Source organism: Phaethon aethereus, assembly GCF_964289735.1.
Source record: "Phaethon aethereus genome assembly, chromosome: 6".
In the NCBI taxonomy this organism is placed as follows: Eukaryota; Metazoa; Chordata; class Aves; order Phaethontiformes; family Phaethontidae; genus Phaethon; species Phaethon aethereus.
In genome coordinates this window covers 17,193,691-17,200,925 of record NC_138580.1, presented here as the reverse complement: position 1 = coordinate 17,200,925, position 7,235 = coordinate 17,193,691, and positions in this window count along the sequence as shown.

Genomic DNA, 7,235 nt, shown 5'->3' with positions numbered 1-7,235 from the left:
CAAGGGCAGGACTGGACACCCCACAGTTATTTCCCTCGGAGTTACAGCAGGGGCGAGTTTTGCCAGTGGACTTCCATGGAGGCCCAGTGGGGCATGTTTGGAGCTGGGGGGGGCAGGGTTCTTCTCATGCTGAAAAGAAGGGAGAATGCCACCAAATGCAGATCTGCCCCCTCAAAAAACCTGCGACAGCAGGGTGACCCGTGTTGCTGGAGGGGAGCACCGCAGGTGCTGGGGCTGGGGCAGGGACCCCTCTGGGCCTTGCAGAGATGGAGCAGCATCAGTTTGACCGGGGTGGTGGCTTAATGGTGCGGTGACGGTGGGGTAAAGAATGAGGTTACGAAGGCAAGTGGATGAGGAGGAGCCTGTGCCAACCCCAAGGGCCACAGGTCGGCATTGTCACCACTGTCTCCCATATGCGCTTGCTGATCCCCGTGCAAAACCTCCTGACTGTTACAGGCCAGTACCACCTTCCCCAGGACACTTCCCTCCCTCCCTCTCCCTCTTTCTTGCTTTTTTGTTCATTTGTTTGTTTGGTTTGTTGTTTGATTTCCCAAAACTTGAAAGCCTTTGGCTGCAGAGAGAGAAGATGTGCCGCCAGGGCAGGGTGGGAGCAGGCAGAGGGACAGCAGCTCCCCATGGACCTTGCCTTTCAGGGCTGGTGCTTTTGCAGCATGAGGGTCAGCTCACCGGGCCCAGTGGTGGTCTCCTGCTGTGGCTACCACAGTGACACTGGGGGGGACACAGGGTGCCTCCCTGACCTCTCCCTACAAAGCGAGTCTCAGCCACGGCCCCGAGCACCGAAATCTGTCCTGCACAGCCTCCCTGCCGCACATCCAGCACTAGGATGGCACTGCCTGTCCTGTCCCCACCAACCTTGGAGGAGGAGAATGCGAGGAGGGGGTTGCACCACCCTCATCTCCCCAAGCCATCATGACTCCCCAGACAGGGCACCGAGCAACCCCTTGGCCGCCTGCTCCCTCGAGGATCCCCGGCAGGACGAGGCTGCTTGGAGGCTGCGCTAATATTTAGGACCAGGGTTGGAGCCTGGCTCAGGCTGGGGGCAAGAGCAGATTCAGGAGAGGGTGTCCCCCTGCCTGGGGCAGCAGTGACGAGGTGTTCCTGTTCTCAGCACCCCTTAATGTTCGGGGTGAGAAAACCAAAAGGGCAGATTTGGGAGCTGGGGAGGGCCGAGCAGCAGGGGGGGGTCAAGGCACACGGGGAAGTGCTGGCAGTTTGTACCTGGGGAGGGGCGTGAGGCTGGGGGATCTCTGGCCACAGTGTTTGCACCAAGGCCATGCCGGTACCCAGGATGCTGACTGGGAAGGAGAGGATGAGGATGGCACAGGGGTCAGGACAGCCCTTCCATCACAGCCCCAGGGAGCAGCACTCAGCAGCTGGGCTACCCCTTGTCTGTACTGCAGTGGACTTTGAAAACCACTAGTACAAGAGCATTTTGCACTATTTCTCTGCTCTCTGTCCCCTTTTCTCCTTTTCTCCCCCTTCCCCATGAAAACTTTCTTGTTGGTTTTTTTTGTTGTTGTAGTTGTTGATTTTTTTTCCCCGAACGGAGCATTGTATATTTAAGGACCGACAGTTCACCTCGCTTCCAGACCGCTGTCCTGGCCCTCACTAGGAGCCCTGCCTACTGTGCCCCCCTCCCCAGCCCCCCGCCACTGCCACTGGGACAGACGTCACCGCGCACGTTACCCACCATTGTAACACAGTTGTTAAAACACATCAGATTCCGAGTTTCCTGCCTGGTTTTTATCTTTAAGCAATACTCACTACACATTTTACGGTAGCTTTTTATAGCTTTACATACATACGGTAGCTCTGTTGTTTCGGTTTGTTTTGGTTTTGTTGTTTTTTTTTTTTTTTCCAGTAAACAAGAAATACTCATAATCTTACTGGTGGGAAAAAAAAAAAGCAGTTTGTGAAAAACTGACAATGGAAGAAGAGCTTAATGCTCTGTTTAGCATTTTGTACTTAAAAAAAAAATCTCACATTTTATTAAAAAGTGAAGATTGCTGTATACTATTTATTCAACTTATAATTTATGTTACTCTTTGATCTTTGTCTTTTCTCATGACAAAGCATTTATTTAATAAAGTTATGCATTCAGTTAGCTTGTGCTTGACCCTTATAGAGCGCCTGCGTGCTGGGGCCTGCCAGTGAGCCGCTCAAACCCCGAGCATTGCCCGGCTGGTGGCTCTGTGCCACATACATAGGGGTGCTGGGGGAGCTACAGAGCGCAGGGTAACATGCTGGCAATGGTTTAGGAGAGCTTTTGATAGCAGAGCAATATGCTAAGACAGTGGTAAAATCGCAAGCTTTAGTTTAGAGCATCCTTAAAGCACAGCCGCCCTATTTTTTTTAATCAATGTATTTCCATGGATGTGGCAGGGGGGCACAGCCACCACATTCAGCCAGGTTATGGGGGAAAGAGGGCCTGGCTGCTGGTGATGCTGAGCCCCACAGTTTGTGATCAGACATGATATTTGAGCCTCAGACCTCTCCAGGCAGCAGGGAGATTTGCCCCAGTGTGCAGGAGCATCCCTGGGCAGCCCAGCCAGACCGTGGTCCTCAGACACCTCATAGTAGCCCGCAGTGGTCCTTCTCACTGCCCCATGTCCTCCCTGATGCCAGATCCAGCCTCTGCCTCCACCCACACAGCCATCACCCTTCATCCTCCCACCCACCTCCTGTGCTCCCCATTCCTTCCATCCACCCCATGGGCCCAGAGCCGGGTGGGACGCAAATACATGGTCTTTGGCCCCCAAGGGGAATGGTGGGTTGCCAGGGGTGCGATAAAACATATCCCCCACCCTAACTGCAGCAGCCAGGGCTGGCTCAGCCAGCGGCTCCCCGATGGCTTTCTCACCCCATAGCGCCGATGAGGACAAACCTGCCACCCCGAGCGAGCGGGGGAGGATGAGGGGGGGTATGCACCCCGCTGTCCCCCTCAAGCCATCCCGCAAGGCTGGGTCCTCTTCCCCCCGGGCAGCCCGCGCTGCAGGAGCCGCACGGCGCCGCAGCCAGCACCAGGCGGCGCTGCCTGTGCTGCCGGCGCTGCCGGGCAGGGAGGCAGCGCTGGCAGTGCTGCTGCTTTCAGCCACACAGGCACTGAAAAGAGGCTTTCCACCCAAAAAGTTAGGGCTCTTTTCCCCCTCCCCATCATACTCCTACCCACAGGCTATAGCTGTGTGCATGTATGTAGATAGCTATAGCTGTACACAGATATGGTCATAGTCTTACACTAATGATATTCAATTAAATATTATTTTAAGTACATAATTTTTATGCTATACTAAAATTGTTGTTTGGCAGTGTAGATAGTTTTGTGTGTGTACACCAGAGGTGCTGGGGTTTCCGCTACTACCCTACGCGCACTTGGCCAGGTCCCAATGCCAGACTGCACACCCGATTACCTAGAACCCAGGAGGCACAAAGTTGGCCCAGACAAAACCCCAGAGCCACGATCCAAGCAGTGACACCCATCAAACCCATGCACACACAGGCATCCTTCAAGGCCAACCCTGGGAAAACCTAACCAGCAGCTCTTTGCTCCCCTTACCTTACTGCTGTCCCTCTGCCTGTCTGCAAGGTATCTAGCCAGCTGCAAGCTCCCTTTGCTGGGCTGAGGGTCCTGTTCCCATCCAGCCCTTGAACTGGAGGGTGGCCCCAGGCATGGCTGGGCTCAGGCACCTCTACCACTCCCAGTCCTCCCTGGGCAGCACCTGGCTTGGAGCACACTTATACCCCATGGTGCTACTTAGCATCACCCCCACAGCAGCTCCTGAGCCACCTGCCACCAGGGGCCCAAAACAGGATAGTACTAAACGTTAGCTTTGCTCTTTTTCTCACGTTCTCCAGCTCCCTCATCTTGCCTGCCCTCCCCACCTCCCCTGCAGCCCCATGAGCTCACTGCCTCCCAGCCCCAGACATTTTCCTGGTGCTCCCCACGCCTGCCCAGCCCCTCGGCATGCACTGGTCCCACTCAACATACTGGCACAGGGTAGGAAAAAATAGATGGGGAAGCAGCCCCATGGTTTATGCCATCCTTTGGGGAGGCCAAAGGGAAACCACAGCCACCTGGATGCTGGCTGTTGGGGTCACACACAGCCTCTCCTTCAATGCTGCAATTTTAATTGAATATAGCATGTTGTGGGGTTTTTTTTTATTGTTATTCTTTGCCTCCCTGTGGTTCCCCAAGCACTGAGCTGTGCCATCATGCTCCCTTAGACAGCACCTCTCACCCCTGGAGAAGGTGCAAGACCTTCAAGGGACCTGTCTCCATGGCCCCATGAGTGGAGCAACTCAGCCAAGCCCCGATCCCACATGCAGCCCAGGTCTTCCTGCACCTTCCCAGCAGCCCATTCTGGGCAAAGACCACACAGAAGCACTATGACTGGCTTTTCAGCTGGCTCAAATTTTGCTCTACTTGAGCATCAAGCAAAGGGGAGAGTGAGCCCTTGGAAGGCTTCCTCTGCAGTGCCCTACTCTGACAAGGAACAGGGTGCAGAGGAGACCAAAACCATAGTGAGATGCCTGAAGGAGCCTGGATGATTCATGGACACAGGTCCATCTGTCAGCTAATAAACAGCACAGTTAGATGCAACTACCAACTCAAGAAGCCCCTGAAATACCAGGGTTGGGAAGCTGGAAAGAGCAGGGTTCCCTTCTCCTTATAGCCTTTGCCCAAGCACCTGCCAAGGTCACCAAGGTCCCTGCACCAGGTAAGAGGGACCTTCCCTTGCAAAGCTGCTCCCCGGCTCAAGGAGCAGGAAACTACCACTCTCACACAGCCTCTCAGCAGCTGAGGGAGCTCCACGAGTATCATGTCGGGCAGGGCATTCACACTGCCATCCTCCCTGCCCAGCAAAGCAAGACACAACCCACCCTTTTCCACCAAATCTATCTGCTGTCAGGCAGGGAGGTCACCTCCACACACATGCTGGCCAGACATCGGCTCGAAAGGACTCAAGGGTATGGCTGTGTTTTGCGGACTCACAAGGTACCGTGTGTAGAGCAGGAACGTAGCAGGCCAGCAAACAAGTGACATCAGTTCCTCCCCGCTTATCCAACTGTGACCAGTAATGACAAAAGGCTCAACTCCCATTGCTGCTTGTCCAGCCCACTGTTTAAACACCCCCAGGACAAAAGCTGAAGAGGCCCAAATTTGCATGTGATGCATCAGGAAACAGGTCCTGTGAACAGACGGGAGTGGGAAGATGACAGTTTTCTGGCATCCCATTTAATTTATTCCAACTTTATGCAGCTCAGCTTTTCCAAGAAGAGAAAAAGAAAAACACAAAAGAAAAATTCCTGATTCCTAAACAAAACAAGAAGTACAAACTGCAGATGAGAGCCAGCGTGTGCAAGGCTTAGTGAAAAAGCAGAACACCCTCAGATGTTAACAGAAAACAGGTAGCATTTTTACAGTTACTTGGCTTTGCATGCAGGTGTGTTTCCTTTCTCTGTGCTCTCGCTCCCTCTGATGCACATCCACATGTACACACCCCTGCCCCTGACTTTCCAAAGGGGGTCATTTCCTGTATCCTCCACTGCCACATCCAAACCCCTGCGAAGTTGTGAGGTGCTTAATTTGCAGAGACCATGTGTGCCCTCTGCATTCTGGATCTGAAATGCAGGGCCCAGACAGGGGGGGAAAAAAGCAAACCCCAGTGCTCCCCTTCCTCCAGAGCCCATTGAGCTTTTTGCTTTTCCTTACCCAGATCAAAGTCCCCAGATGAAGGGGAATCAGCAGTAGGGACCCTGATGTGGTGTTTCTCCAGCAGCATTTGGCATTTTTGGGGTTTGCCAGCAGTTACCAGGGGCTGGTCCCATCCAGGCAGATCACGATCAGGCAGCTTGGCTGCCTGGCACGTGCAGCACAGGCACAGCATTCTGCCAGCCAGATCCCACACTTGCTGGGGAACCTCCTTCTGCCACCCTATTCAACCAACCCCACAGAGGACCTGGGAGCTGGAGGCTGTTTACCACTCAGAAGCATTTGCCAGAAATTGGGAGATGCTTTATTTCCTTCCCCTCCACCCCCCCACCTCCCCCTCATTTCATTTAAGGAAAGCCTGAGACTTTTACTGTAAGAAGATTTTTGCAATTGCTCTGCAAATGGTATCCATATTAAAAAGGGGGGCAGGGGGGAGGAAAAAGGAAGAAAATAGTAAAATCTCCTTGCTTAGGCGACAGGGAAGTTATTTATTCTCAGCATTGGCGTGTTCTGTACAGAAAGAAATCAATAGGTGAAATAACAGCAGAGACATCTCTCCTCAGAGCAGCATGTCCAGCGCAAAACCACTCAGAGCACCTGGAATCACTTGGATTTAATCTATACACATGTGTGTGTGGGCAGAGGGGGGTGTGTGTCAGGGCCTTTACAAAGCAAGATATATACTGTAATTTACTTACAAAAAAAAAAGTGTGCTGAATAGCAGATGCTTACTCCAGTCCCAAGCGAAAATGGAGGGACAAGGGCAGCTGCTTGGGAGTGCAGGTTTTAGATGGGTTTTTTCCTATCTAGAAACAAAGAAAGAATGAATGAGAGAGAGAGAAAAAGATACACGCCCTGGCTTGTTACCCTAAATCTACACAGGCATCCTTCCACCCAGCCCCAGCAAGTTCACTTTAGCTCCCTCAGCATATGCTGAGCCTAAGAAATACAGGGCAATAGCTCTTCAAACCCCCCAGAAAACCAAGCGTGTTGCTTCGCCATCAGAGGCCCCATCCTCCCAGACCAGCAGCTGAAGCTGGGTCCCTGTGGGGCTGACTGTACCCCAGCCCCAGGAAGAAAAGTACACAGGGGTGTTTTGGGGCAGGCTGTCTCATCCTTAGCCCTGTCCCTCACTGATGCCTCCTTGGGGGATGCATCCCAGCCATGCCAGCACATTCCAGCTGGGAAGCCGGGGGCTTTCCTCCTTCCCTCCCTCCCATACCACATCCCATGCCAGGACCGACGGCCAGGCTGGGGCACAGGGGACCAGTGGGACACAAGAGGCAGGCAACACAGTATTTACAGTCTTTGGTCTCAGGGAAGGGAGGGAAAGGGGGAAAGGCTGGGTTTTTTTCCTTTGTTTTTTGTCCCCCTCCTGCCCACAGCAAGGGGTTTTGTCCCCTAGGAGGTGTTGAGGAGCACACTGCGCTCCTTGCTGGAGGGTGCAGGAAGATGCCACGAAGCAGCAGGGAGGGCAGGGTTGTGGGGTGAGGAGCAAAAAAGA